Raw genomic sequence first — 16,562 nt, 5'->3', positions numbered from 1 at the left:
TTTCAGATTTTTGGACAGCAGACTGGATGATAAGAGCTTCTCAACCGAATAATAACAGGCATTTCCCATATTTATTCTGCGTTTAATTTCCTCCCGAGTGTCATTTACATTTGTTACTGTTGCTCCAAGATATTTGAATTTTTCCACCTCTTCGAAGGATAAATCTCCAATATTTATATTTCCATTTCGTACAATATTCCCGTCACGAGACATAATCATATACTTTGTCTTTTCGGGATTTACTTCCAAACCGATCGCTTTACTTGCTTCAAGTAAAATTTCCGTGTTTTCCCTAACCGTTTGTGTATTTTCTCCTAACATATTCACGTCATCTGCATAGACAAGAAGCTGATGTAGCCCGTTCAATTCCAAACCCTGCCTGTTATCCTGAACTTTCCTAATGGCATATTCTAAAGCGAAGTTAAAAAGTAAAGGTGATAGTGCATCTCCCTGCTTTAGCCCGCAGTGAATTGGAAAAGGATCAGATAGAAACTGACCTATACGGACTCTGCTTTATGTTTCACTGAGACACATTTTAATTAATCGAACTAGTTTCTTGGGAATACCAAATTCAATAAGAATATCATATAATACTTCCCTCTTAACCGAGTCATATGCCTTTTTGAAATCTATGAATAACTGATGTACTGTACCCTTATACTCCCATTTTTTCTCCATTATCTGCCGAATACAAAAAATCTGATCAATAGTCGATCTATTACGCCGAAAACCGCACTGATGATCCCCAATAATTTCATCTACGTACGGAGTTAATCTCCTCAAAAGAATATTGGACAAAATTTTGTACGACGTCAACAAAAGTGATATTCCTCGAAAGTTACCACAGTTCGTTTTGTCCCCCTTTTTAAAAATAGGTACAATTATGGACTCCTTCCATTGTTCTGGTACAATTTCCTTTTCCCAAATAGCAAGTACAAGTTTATAAATTTCGCTATATAATGCACTTCCACCCTCTTGTATTAATTCTGCTGGAATTTGATCCATACCTGGAGACTTGTACTTTTTCAGATTTTCTATCGCAATTTCGACTTCTGAAATCGTGGGTTCGGGTATAAATGGCTCAGCAGTTTGTATTTCAATATCGTCCCGATCATTTCTAGTTGGCCTATGTACATTTAGTAGTTGCGCAAAATAGTTTTTCCATCTGTTTAGGATTGATGAAGAGTCTGCAAGCAAGTCACCATTCTCATCCTTGATCACGTTTACCCTTGACTGATATCCGTTCTTAAATTCCTTTATACCCTTATATAAATCTCGAATGTTTTTATTCTTACTATTTGTTTCTACCTCATTCAGTTTTTCCTTCAAGTAACCTCTCTTTTTATTCCTAAGTGTACGACTTGCTTCCCGTCTTTCATTGAAATAATTATCTCTCTTCTCCTCAACTGGATCCTGTAAGAATTTCAATTTTGCCTGTTTCCTTCTTTCTACTACCATGCAACAATCTTCATCAAACCACGGTTTCTTTTTCTTAGTTTCATAATAACCTATGCTCTGCTCAGCTGCAATTTTGATACTATCTCTGATATTTTCCCACACGCTATTAACATCTAATTCTTTCTCAACTTCGTCGGAACTTTCTAAAGTGGCAAACCTATTCGAAATTTCGACCTGATAATTTTGCTTAGCTTCCTCGTCCTTTAATTTCAAAATATTGAATTTAGTAATATTAACTTGTTGCTCTACTCGCTTGGCTACTGATAATCTTTCTCTTAATTCTCCAATCACCAAATAATGGTCAGAATTACAGTCTGCACCTCTGAAAGTTCGAATATCTACTATACTAGTATGTCTCCGTTTATCTATCAAGACGTGATCTATTTGGTTGTGTGTCAATCCATCTGGAGAAGTCCAAGTATATTTATGTATATCCTTATGGGGGAATGTTGTACTTTTGACAATTAAATTTTTCGATGTGGCAAAGTTGACTAATCTAACTCCATTGTCACTACTAATTGCGTGTAGGCTCTCTTTTCCAATAGTTGGTCTAAAAATATCCTCCCGTCCTACTTTAGCGTTGAAATCCCCCAATAAAATTTTCATATGATATCTAGGGAACTGATCAAAAGTATGTTCCAATTCCTCATAGAAGCTATCCTTTATATAGTCGTCTTTCTCTTCTGTAGAGGCGTGAGCATTTATAACTATGATGTCGCACCATCTACCCTTAAGTACTAAATATGATAACCTGTCACTGATAAATTCGACCTTTTTTACTGCTGATTTTATTCTTTTATGTTATAATAACAAGAGAAAATCACACTGCATGTAATTAACATTTTTAAACCTGTATTTCACTTTTCTCAATTGGCATTACTGGATAACATTCGATTTCTTTATTGCAGTAATCGTTATTCATCTATTTCGACTTCATAATGTCTGAAATATATAATTATTAACATTTTGTGAGCGAATAATTTTAGGGATATATTATGTATATCTTTATTTTATTCACGAAATACTCCTAATACTAGTAAATGTCACTCGAGGTCTGAGATTTCCCAAATAAATCCACTCGCTTCCCCCCGTCAATTTATCGGCAAATTTCAGACCTCTGTACATAGTGTTGGACATTGTGCCACTTTCACATATTCTGTGACACAGTACATGAGGGAAGGCCACCAAAGGGAAACGGAGAGGTATACCTTATTTTATTTCAAGGAGTGCAGTTCGGTGGCTCCTTTCAACACCGAGCACGTAGAGCTGAAAACCTGGGTTCGAGTGCCGGTGGTGGAGAGAATTTTTCTCCGTTCTATCCATTCTTCACCATACTTAATTCATTCATTCATTTATTTTATTCCATAGATCTTACATGAGCAATGAAGCTTTAAGATGTGGAACAAGTCATATATTTTACAGTATTACAATTAGAATTTTTACAAATTTTTATAGTTTTACAATTTAGTAATTTTCTACAATTTTAAAAATTTTTTTGCAGTTTTTTTACAATGTTTTGGCGAGATGTAGTGAGATGAGGTGAGGTCCGAGGATTCGCCAAAATATTGCCCGGCATTTGCCTTTTGGTTGGGGAAAACCTCGGAAAACCCAACCAGGTAATCAAATCAAAGGGGGGTAATCTAATCAAAGGGGTTGATGCCAAGGACTCGCCATAGACCATCCGGCTTCAGCCCCACGGTTGTGGAAAACCTTGGAAGAAACCAAAGACCAAAGGGGGATCCAACCCAAGCCCGAACGCAGCTCCGGATCAGCAGCCCAGCGAGTCTGCCGACTGAGCTACATCGATGGCTCTACTAAAAGTATACAATACATAGCCAATCAGATTATTAAATTTACAAACGCAAACGATCATTCATCAGTTGAGCTATATGTATAATACAAAACAAGTAAGTTAATTAAATTTAAGGCATTCAACCACTTATGATATACAGAAATTGGTGATACATAGCATGCAAACTACTTCAAATTACAAACACAAACAATTTATCAATAGAGATATATAGATTACTATTCAATTTAAAGCATATACAATTCATCGGCCAAAACTATACAAATATATACAATACAAAGTAGCACACTTTCATTAAGCTATACAAATTTATGCAATTAATATCAAGTAGGTTAATTCAATTTATAATCATAAATAATTCATCAGTTGAGCTATACAGACTACTATACAATTTACAGTAGGCCTGTATACAATTCATCAATAGAGCTACACAGACTAGTAATCATTTTAAAAGCATATACAATTCATCAGCGAAACTATACAAACATATACAATCAAATTAGTTCAAATTACAAACTTATTTTCGTTAAGCTATACAAAATTGTACAATTCATATGAAGTAGATTAATTGAATTTATAAGCTTAAACAATTCATCAGTTGACCTGTACAGTATACTATTCAATTTACAGCACATACAATTCATCAGTTATGCTAAACAAAGTATATAATGCATAGTAAACAGATAAAGTCAATATAAAAACATATTTTAGTTGAGCTATATAAAATTGCACATGTCATTTAAGTAGAATAATTCAATTCACAAGCATAAACAATTCATCAGTTTTGTAGAAGGTATGAGTATGTAGGAATTTGGTTAATTCTTTTCTGAACCTTTTCTCGTGGTTCTTCAAATCTTTAAGATAATTAGGCAGTGCATTGAAGACTGTTATACATGAATAGCGAACCCCTTTTTTAAAACAGCTTAGACTAACAGAGGGTAGATGAAGATCTGATTTATGTCTTGTATTAGAATGATTAACGTCTTGACTAGTACTGAATTTACCTTGGTTCTTAATATACAGCATCATTAGGGAAAGAATGTATTCACAAGGTAAAGTCAAGATTTCTAAGTTTCGGAAAATATTTTTACATGATGTCCTTTTATGCACACCGGCCATTATTCTTATAGCTTTCTTTTGTAAAACAAAAACGTGTTTAGATTCAGACGAGTTACCCCAGAATATTAATCCATATTTCAAATGCATTGTTCGCTCTTGAATCTGAGATTAACTTTTGTCCGTTTTTGAAACAAAGATTCAATTGTCTATTTTTGAAACACATAACCCAGAATCAGGATAATAATGAGAAAATCCTGTGAAAGTTATGATTTTATTCTAGAACTAATATTTAACTGGTAAACTTGGAACAATTATTTGGAATGATATTCACATTCAATAATAATAATAATAATAGTAATAATAATAATAGTAATAATAATAATAATAATAATAATAATAATAATAATACCACTTTCACTTTTTAGTTCTTATTTTACTGCAATTCATTTGAAGGGTCTTGAGAACAATAACATTCATTTTGAGTGTCTACATTTATATTAGAATTCTATACGGTACTATACCACCAAACAAAGGGGTTTTACTTCCACTCACTTCCGAAATGTTTGCTTAGTAACTTCTGAAAAACCGCAAGTTTCTCTGGCTTTACTTTGACCCCTGTTCTAATTGATGTAGGATTCATTTCAATCTTTTTTTTTCCAATGTTCAGGATGAAATTAACTTTTTATAGTCAGTTCATGTGTACTTCCCAACGTAATGCGCTCAATATTGAACTCAAACTGCCCCGAAATTCTTATATTTCAATAAAATTTCCAAAATTAAAAGTAATTTATTCATTAAAACATGTAAAATCGTCAGAAAGTAAACATTAACGTCGCCATGACAATTTTAAGATATTTCCAGCAATCTGATTGGCTGAAAAGATCATGTCCGCTTTTAAAACAATTATATATGGAGGTGTTCGATTACGAACGTAACAATATATTTTAACGTTCGCAAAAGCATGTAATTATTTTTTCATGAAATAAACGGACCACACATTAGGAAAAAGCGCGAAAAATACTAGAAGAATCTATTCTTAATTACATTTCGATAAATAAACGGACCACATATTAGGAAAAACAGCGAAAGTACTATAATAATCGATCCTTAACTACATTTCGATAAATAAACGGACCACGTATTAGGAAAAAGCGCGAAAAATACTATAACAATCCATCCTTAACTATATTTCGATAAATAAACGCACCACATATTAGGAAAAAGCGCGAAAAATACTATAAGAATCGATCCTTAACTACATTTCGATAAATAAACTGACCACGTATTAGGAAAAAGCGCGAAAAATACTATAAGAATCGATCCTTAACTACATTTCGATAAATAAACGCACCACATATTAGGAAAAAGCGCGAAAAATACTGTAAGAATCGATCCTTAACTACATTTCGATAAATAAACGGACCACATATCAGGAAAAAGCGCGAGAAATACTATAAGAATCTATCCTTAACTACATTTCGATAAATAAATGGACCACATATTAGGAAAAAGCGCGAGAAATACTATAAGAATCGATCCTTAACTACATTTCGATAAATAACCGGAACACATGGTAGGAAAAAGCGCGAAAAATACTATAAGAATCGATCCTTAATTTATCGATTGCTTTCGATAAATAAATGGACCACATAGTAGGAAAAAGCGCGAGAAAAACAATAAGAATCGACCCTTAACTACATTTCGATAAATAATCGGAACACATGGTAGGAAAAAGCGCGAAAAGTACTATAGGGATCGATCCTTAACTACATTTCGAATAATAAATGGACCACATATTAGGAAAAAGCGCGAGAAATACAAGAAGAATCGATCCTTAACTACATTTCGATAAATAAATGGCCCACATATTAGGAAAAAGCGCGAGAAATACAATAAGAATCGACCCTTAACTACATTTCGATAAATAAACGGACCACATATTAGGAAAAAGCGCGAAACATACTATAAGAATCGATCCTTAATAACATTTCGATAAAAATGGCGTAGGTCCGTCTTTGATACCAGGTTCCTCAATTATCAACAATATTATTCCATGACAATATCGAGAATTGGTTTACTGCGGCCCATCCCCTGTGTCTGTGGATACGTTGACGACGTGTGATCCCGAAAGCATCTCACTACTAGCGCTCGCTGTCCTTTGTTTAGAGACTTAGTGCCATTGGGTTCCAATTCAAAGCGCTGCTGTTTTTTGTATCAGGATTTTTTTTTACTGTTGCCTGCCAAGCAAGTTCGATAAACCTCTTTCTATAGCTGCCGTGCTCACATACAGTGATTCACCTGCCACATTGGCGAGCTTGAATTACCATTTGGTCCGTGGGCTGACTGGATTGCTTTCGAAGCAATGGATTATAATTTTTTGCAGCTTATATTAATAACTTCGAGATTTTGTAATACACAGAACAAACATTTCTCATTTACACCGCGCCAAATCCCGGCAGATTGTCGCTTTTTTCGCTACCTTAGAATTACATCGTACTACCATAACCTCCCGAGACATTTGTTGTTATATTTTTAAAGTTCATTACAATTATACCAGATTTTATACTAACACAATTTTTATCGGGTCATAGGAAATTTGGGTCTTATCTAGAACTATTTAAATTACATAAGGACTATGGCTATTTATGTATCTGTGAGGAAGAGCAAACTGTGGATCACCTTTTGTTTCATTGTCCAGTGTTCGAAAACAAAAGATTTATTTTGGTCGGACATTTACATTTTTGTAATATAATGTATGACAAACCACTATTCAATGTGTTCACAAAAAGTGCTGTTATAAAGATTTTTGTAATTTTATATGTAATATATTTAAGAACTTGTAAATAATTCAAATTTTTATAGTAGATATAAGTGTTAATTTTAAGTAGCAAGACTGGGTTACCCACGTCAATGTAATTTTATATGTAATATATTTAGGAACTTGTAAATAATACAAATTATTGTGGTAGATATAAGTATTAATTTTAAGTAGCAAGACTGGGTTACACACGTCAATGTAATTTTATATGTAATATTTTTAAGAACTTTTAAATAATTCAAATTATTGTAGTAGATATAATTTTAAATAGCAAGACTGGGTTATCCACGTCAATGTAATTTTATATGTAATATATTTAAGAACTTGTAAATAATTCAAATTATTGTAGTAGATATAAGTGTTAATTTTAAATAGCAATACTGTGTTACCCACGTCAACGTAATTTTATATGTAATATATTTCAGAACTTGTAAATAATTCAAATTTTTGTAGTAGATATAAGTGTTAATTTTAAGTAGCAAGACTGGGTTACCCACGTCAATGTAATTTTATATGTAATATATTTAGGAACTTGTAAATAATACAAATTATTGTGGTAGATATAAATATTAATTTTAAGTTGCAAGACTGGGTTACCCACGTCAATGTAATTTTATATGTAATATATTCAATAACTTGTAAATAATTCAAATTATTGTAGTAGATATAAGTGTTAACCCATGTAGCAAGACTGGGTTATCCACGTCAAATGAATTCTCATTATAATAATATAAACTCAGGCTATAACTATAACCCTAATATACTTTCCGGTAAAATAGGATTTAAGAAATTGCGTATCCAAATAAATAAATAAATATAATTCTACATTTAAAAAAAAGTAACTGACATAAGGAAAAATTCTGAACAAATTCTGCAGGTTACAGTTACAGCACAAATGGAGGTACATCATATTATACTTCGGATCTCTGCACATACATCTTATATCATAATCATGTATGAAGTATGGTATAGTATACTCTACACCCAGAACTCACGAGGCTATGACAGCGATGGGAAGATTCCTGTACTATGTGCACGCTCTACGCAAGCACGCGAAACAAGTTCTCTCTCGAAGCTGTACCGTAACACGTGAGGATGGGTTGAGGATGAGTGAGTTGTTTCGATAGAGCAAAGTGAAACAAATCACATAAATACAGTGTTAATCTAAATTCAAACGACAAACTCTCTTGACTGATAGGATACATCAATTAAAGTATTTCCATGTAGACAACCACCTGATGAAAAGTCGTCTTACAAACAGGGCGCGAAAATGTCTAGGGATGAATCTGATATTTATTTATTCAATTATTTATTTATTTATCTGCTTATTTACTTATTTTTTATTTGTTTGTTTATGCGTTTATCTGTGTATTAATTAATTTATTTATTTATGTATTTATTTATGAATATATTTATTTTATTTGTTTACTTATTTATTTATTTGTTTATTTATTCATTTATTTATTCATTTCTATTACATCTTATACAGTTACTTAAAATGCATTTAGAATACCTAAAATAATATACAGTAATGTAATATAATAAATATATAATACCTATATTGTAATGCTCATTGATTCACATTTTTCTACCCAACGATAGATCTTTTACTGCAAACCCATCATTCTCCAATCTTTTCTATTCTCTGCCTTCTTCTTAGTCTCCGCATACAAACAATTTGTCTTAATGTTGTCCATCATTTGATATCTTCTTCTTGAAGTTTCTTCTTAGCCAGTGACCCAGCCAGTTTATTTTCTCTTCATAGGCCCTAATTAGTTTCATCCTTATTCTTTCTTCACCCACTCTTTCTAGCACAATTTTATTTCTTATTCTGTCTATTCATTCTATAAGCCCCATTCTTCTCCACATCGAAATTTGAAATGTTTCCAGTCTTTTCTCTTCACTTCGTGGTAATGTCCATATTTCTGTTCCATACAATGCCACACTCCGCATAAAGCACTTCACGTCTCTTTCTTAGTTATTTTTCTCAGAGGTCCGCTGAAGATGCTCCGTTTTCTGTTAAAAGCTTCCTTTCCCATTGCTATCCTCTTTTTGACTTCCTGGCAGCATCTCATGTTACTGTTTATAGTAAACCCCAAGTATTTGAAGCTGTGCACTTGCTCTACTACCTCATTTAGAATTCGCAAGTTTACCTCCTTCAGTTTTCTTCCGACAACCTTGGTATTCGATTTGTTTGCATTTATCTTTATCCCATACTGCTCACAACTGTTATTTAGCTTCAGTAGCATATCCATTACTATCATCTCGTTTTATGCTAACAACGCCATATCATCACCAAATCGTATGCACTTTATGCAAATATGGCTTTCAGGTATAGCTCCCTGTGAAGCAGACTTGAATAATTTCTAGGAAAAAATTATTACGGGGCCGGGTATCGATCTGGGACCATTGGCTTAACGCACCAACGCTCTACCGACTGAGCTACCCAAGAACTACACCCGGCACCGTCTCAATTTTTCCTTTTATATCCACACATTTTAAGTGGGCTGACAAGACGCCAGGAACCCAACTTTGGGTGCACACAAACTCTGTGTGACTTGAATTGTGGTTTTCTGTTAACGTACCTACTGTGACGTACTGGAACAATTTTTCCCTTGAAATTATTGAAGTCTGCTTCACAGGGAGCTATACCTGAAAGCCAGATTTTCATAATATATACATCACTGTAGATACTGTAGATAATTTATAGTGATTCTGCTTATTACGATTGTCCAATGTCAAAATGTCACATCCTTGACAGCGTACTCAGACGCAGTTCTACATTTTCGAGTTTTTTTTTTTATTTTTTTACTTTAACTTCTAAAGTCTCCAAGGAAATGTTGAAATAGTACATCAATATACGTCACCACAATTTCCACCGCAATTTCACTTCGGCCGGTCCTGAGATCCTGTGGTGAGTGGAGTGGTTTTCCCTGCTGACATGTCCATATCGTCACTTTTCGTTATATAAACTCATCCTTTACCTTAAAGCTGAGATGCTGAACCCGGTTTACAGGACAAAAAAAGTAGCCCATCGTCTTCCTACGACCTTTGCAACAAAATCATTAGCATGGCGACGTGTTACTCTTAAGTAGGATGCGGTTTGAAATAGGATTCAGTTCAACTGCCTCTGTAGCAATGATTGTGCTTAAAATCCACAGCGTTTCGTAATTCTTTTCATAAGCATTCATTATGAAGCCAGAAGAACGGATATTACTAGAGACTTATCACCAGGCAGCGAAACTTGTCTTATGAAACAGTATTTTACAATTAATTTTGTTTTCAGATAAATCTAGTTCAGTATAATAAAAGTTTCAAATTCAATCTATAAGATTCATCTATTTTTTTTAACGTTTTCGCCTTTTCGTCATCATCAGATATTGTTAAGAAACACGAAATCTAAACCTTGAACAAATTAAAATGTAAGGTACACGTAACAAATAACGCCACCTTAACACTTCAGTCACTTTTGCTCTGGAAATAAGTTATGTACAAACACGAAAATTATGAAATAGAAACTGTAATCTTATCTTTACAAAATAGCACAATGAAAATAGATATATTATATACCGAACAAGAATTAGAACTCAAATAGGAAAACTTTGTAAACTGGCGTTATTAGGAACAGGTTGTCCAATTAACGCCATCTATTTTCTAGTAACCTATACACTTATAATTGTCAATAGATTATTTTTCGTGAGCAGCACAAATAGAACTAAGCGACTAAATTTGAGTTTCTGTTAATAAAGGATACAAAATCACACAATACTAATGAAAGATTTTTGATCTGAAACTGAAACACCAGATGGATTAGGAAAATGTGTTTTCCAGTGACTCCTTACTTAAAAAAAAAATAAGAGATAATGTGACACAGTAGAAAGTTATTAAACACAAAACTTTTACCTTAGTTTAATATGAATGTTTTCCAATAAGTAAAACAAAAAAATTAAGTTATGTAAAATAAAAAAAAAAAATTAAGAGTTCGATAAGCAATTGAACCAATATCATCACTGCACATTCTGAACATTTGTAAGTTGAAAGCTTAGTGATTTTCCTGATGTTTTCACACTGATGCTGTACTGTCAGCCTTAGTACTAACATAACCTAAAATTTTGTCTGTAGACCTTTAACGCCATACGGCGTTAAAGCGCTACTGAGTATTTGATAACATGACATGCCTGTTTTCCTAACATTTTCAAATTTTATAGATAGCAAATACTTTCTGTACATAGAAGAATGTTTAAGGATCACGAAAATATATAGTTTAATATAGTTATTATTTGCTCAACACACAAAATAAAATATTGCCTCTTACCTTGATATAAGAACAGCCATTCACTATCAATACATAACAGGAAAATGATTGAATATAATGTCACTCGTAAATGTCAGCGGACAGCTAGTAATTCATTTCATCACTAGATTGCAAGCGAATGCAGGCTACAGTAGTGCACTACCGAAAACTTGTGTCGTTAACAAATTTTAATAGGGTGGCGTTAAAGGTATACATGGCGTTATTTGGCACAGGGACCTTACATAGTATTATGCATGACAAAATGGACTTTCATGAGTTTTATGTAGTTATGTCTTATTAATGAAAAAGATTTATTTTAAAAAAGATTTCCGGGAAATGTAAATTTGGAAAATGTCGATATGATTTCTGGTACATATAACTCATGTTACAAAACACATAAATAATTGAAATTGACAAAAGTGTTACATATTATATCCTGCATTAAGTCATTAACAGAATTACGGATGTCAGCAAATTAATAAAATTTTGGTGAAAGACTCAATTGTTGAATTTGTAATTAATTACCGGGGAATTATGAGTAGAATGGTGATATAATATCAATCCCTTTTATATTTAAAAAACATTTGTTATAGAATCAACAATAGATAATTGATAAAATCTTATGTGTTGTAGTACGTTGCCATGCTGTTACAATTCATCGTTAAAAGTTGTTTAGCAATACATTTCGCTGTTCTTCATGCATCATATCTTGAATCTGTAAAATGTATATGTTTCAATGATTTATGTAAGAGAGATTAAGTGGCTAATAAATTTCAAAATGTGAATAATTATATCCTGTCGAAAACTTACTTATTGATTGCGTGTGAAAAGTACTGCATTCAAATTGTAGCAAACACCATTGTATATTGGTAAAAACATAAGCTTGTAGATATATATTATTTCAATGTACCGAAGTACATATGATATTTCCATGCAGATATTCTGCGTCATCATACGATGTAAGAGTAAAGGAACGGAGAAAAATTCTCTCCGGCGCCGGGATTTGAACCCGGGTTTTCAGCTCTACGTGCTGATGCTTTATCCACTAAGCCACAGCGGATACCACCCCGGCGTCGGACAGAATCGTCTCAGATGAAGCTCCAACTCTTGGGTTCCCTCTAGTGGCCGCCCTCTGCACTACGTCATAGATGTCTATGAACGTAGGACCGAAGTCCACACATGTGCTGAGGTGCACTCGTTGTGAGTGACTAGTTGGCCGGGATCCGGGATGTGCACCTCAGCACATGTGTGGACTTCGGTCCTACGTTCATAAACATCTATGACGTAGTGCAGAGGGCGGCCACTAGAGGGAACCCAAGAGTTGGAGCTTAATGTGAGACGATTCTGTCCGACACCGGGGTGGTATCCGGTGTGGCTTAGTGGATAAAGCATCAGCACGTAGAGCTGAAAACCCGGGTTCAAATCCCGGCACCGGAGAGAATTTTTCTCCGTTCCATTACTCTTACATCATAAGCTTGTAGGTTTTTTTGGAATGGGTGGTAACCTGAAATAAAGGAAAAGATTGTAAATTTGGATCAGAAGAGTTTAAACTAATATTGATGTGTAAATCATTATGACTTACATGTATTTAAAAAAAACGTGCAATCTTATAGATTGGACTTGAAATTTTTATTATACTTGTGAAACAGGTAGACTGTTACTTTACTAAAGGTACGGGATTGTTTAATTGCAGTTGAGAAGAACCATGGTCAGCGGTGGAGAGGGGTAGATAGAAACCACAGTTTTTCGTATGACATGAAGCGTAGAATGGATATAATAATAATAATAATAATAATAATAATAATAATAATAATAATAAAAATAATAATAATATAATAATAATAAAGATTGATTTTAGCTGGCAGAGTTAAGGCCTTAAGGCCTTCTCTTCCACTCAGCAAGCAAAAGTATACATATATACGTAGGAACTTACAAGCTACAAAGAATACAACAATTTGATTTAGATAAAAGTTACGTGTATACAAGAGTTACTTATGAATTAAACAGTAAAATACTATTAACTATTAATTAAACAATTACATACAAACAACTGTGTAGCAGAATTAAACTAAAATACATAGAATGTTAATATATTACAAATAATGTTAGATAATAGAAAGACATTATTATGATACAATTTTGAAAATACTGCGCTATCAGGGTGCATGTCTAAACAAACAAGTTACCAAATAGTCAGTGACCGTTTAAGTGAGTGTAATTAGAGTGCATTACTATGAAGGTTATCCTTTAAGCTATTTCTTAAAATGTTTATTGTCTTGCAGCCCCTAATACTTTGTGACAAGGAATTCCATTGTCGCGAGGTGGATACTGTAACAGATGATGAATAACGAGATGTTCTATGGAGAGGTATACTTAACGTGATCTGGTATTTACGTCGTGGTTAGAGTATAGATAAGAGAAACGAGACGAAAGGTAAATTGGCGTTGAGGTGTGCACAATTCGAAAGAGTAAAGACAAAGATTGTAAAGTTCTACGTTCTTAGAGTCGGAGCCACGAAAGACTTGCGAAGGACGGTGATATGTGATCATATCGTCGGATGTTGTACACGTAACTAACACACATATTCTGAACTCGCTGTAACTAGACTGACAGTTCAGAACTTAGGTCGCTCATCAGAACGTCACAATAATCGAAGTGCGGCAATACTAGGGCTTGTACTAGAGTAATTTTTAGTAATTTCTGGTAATGTAGGGGAGTCGGTAGGCAAATTAATTAATAATTCAGTTTGGACTTAAAGAATGAAATGTAAGAATTATTTAAGCATGTCAGTAAACTGGTGATTCAGAAAAGTGAAAAATATGAGTTACATGATTTATATTAATTGTTTGGAAATTTAAATGAATTATTCAACCTAGAAAATATTGCGCAGATAAATGTTGATCATGTTAATGCACTCACAAAAAGGGTTTAAAGAATGAGCTACTTCAAGGTTATAAAAAGTAGGGTAAACATTGGTAATTTCGTGATAATTTTATGAAAATTAATTTAAAATGCAAATGTGTAAATATATCCTTATTCCGATTCTTTCATCTAGAAGACGATAATTTGCTGTACAAATCTGGAGACATAAAAGATTGGATACGTTCTTGAACAAGTGCCAAAAACCACTTTTACAACTTAAGCTAAAAGGTTGGTTATTTCGTGATAACCTTGGTAATTTCGTGATATTACATTGATAATTTCGTGAGAGGTAGAAGAATTGTGGAAAAATTCATTAAAGTTAAATGAAATTCTCATTTATTGTTACAAGACTTCAAACATAGTAATTCCGTCTAATATTCATAGCAAGAAAACATAGAAATACATATCAACACATAATAAGAATGAAATCAAAGTAAAAATTGAAATTGAAAAGGGATCTTCTTTGCCCTGAAAGGGTGAACACTTTTTTTACGGACTTTACTATAGCCTGTATTACTAGGGTAACTCCAAAAGTAATGTATAACATTTTTTTTAATTATATTTTTATCCTACAGCTTTGCTATTTTCACTGAATATAGATACATCCTTCAGGAACAAAATGTCACTTTTCCACATAATCCCTGTCCCTTTTAACTGCCTTAGGTAACCTAGGAACGAGGGTCTGTAGAACAGCACAGTAAAAGTCTGGACCAACACGTCTGAGCCACTCTTTACTAGCGTGCACAAGGGAGTCATCTTCTAACCTCATTCCGCGAAGGGATCCTTCAGTTTACCAAAGAGATGGTAATCGCACGGTGCCAGTTCAGGACTGTAAGGCGGATGTTTCAGTGTTGTCTATCCGAATTTTCTGATCTAGTCTGTGGTCTTGTGACTTACATATTATGGCTGTGCATTGTCGTGGAATAGCAGAACATCCTGCTTCTCCCGATGTCGTAGAACACGACTCAGTCGAGCTTGAAGTTTCTTGAGAGTTGCCACATACGCGTCAGAATTAATCGTGGTACCGTGTGGTATGATGTCCACAAGCAAGAGTTCTTCTGAATCGAAAAACACAGTAGCCATAACTTTTCCTGCCGAAGGTGCACTTTTGAATTTCTATTTCTTTGGTGAATTTGCATGATGCCACTCCATTGTCTGCCTCTGTCTCCGGTGCAAAATGGTGGAGCCATGTTTCATCTTCTGTCACAATTCTTGCAAGTAAGTCATCTAGCACTTTTCATCGGCACTTAGTATGATAACAAATCAAACAGAATCTACACTGAATCCATTGCGTCCCCCTTTTCTTATCTTCAGATTTCTAAAATTCGTATTGTAATACGATTTTTAATATAGTATAAAATGTAACGCTTAATGCTCAACAAAATTTCGCCTCAAACAGCTAAGATTTCTATCAGTAAAGCTAAGCCTATATGGCGACTACAGCTGTATCTAAAATTCCAAAAACATTTTCTAAAATTTCATTAAAATATAATAAATCATTGTACCAAATATCATATAGTTACCTTTAGTAATAAGTCTGGAATGTAATTACAAACATCCACAAAATTTATACGCCTGAAAAATCCACGCTAATTTGCTCTCTCTAAACATAAAAACTCACTGAAGCAGCTACAATAGTCACACAAAGAGTAGCTGTATGTTTCTGGAAACCGGACAACATATGCAATCCCTTGGCGTAAATTTGAATCTCGTAACACCATTGGTTAGTTCACGAAAGAGCAAAGAAAAAGTATCACGAAATAACCACTGCCACGAAATTACCAATGTTTACCCTACTGATTGCAATGTAGTATTTCTTACTTTCAAAGAAATAGTTTTCAAACAATAATGCAACACTTCAATGTTAAAGCTGACGTGATTGATGCACTACGAGCTCTCATGTTGAATTACCCAGAACTTACATGTGCTGTGTTGAAATTTATCTGGGTTCCTTGTGCATTTGTTGACGCAAAAAGATTTTTCTCAATGTATAATTTAAATGTCAGTGACCGTATGCGCAGAGTGAATGAAAATAATATTGTCACTTGTGCTGTGCTTTCATTCCACAAATAGAAACAACAGATGTTACATAATACAAATAATGTTTTTTTCCTGAGTGTTATAAATTTGTGTTTACCTAATTTTAATATGTAGAATAAATTGTTGTATGAAACCTTTTTTATCATTATTTTGACGTCTAA

This window comes from Periplaneta americana, chromosome 10 (assembly GCF_040183065.1).
Source record: "Periplaneta americana isolate PAMFEO1 chromosome 10, P.americana_PAMFEO1_priV1, whole genome shotgun sequence".
Taxonomy (NCBI): domain Eukaryota; kingdom Metazoa; phylum Arthropoda; class Insecta; order Blattodea; family Blattidae; genus Periplaneta; species Periplaneta americana.
This window is presented reverse-complemented; position numbering follows the sequence as displayed.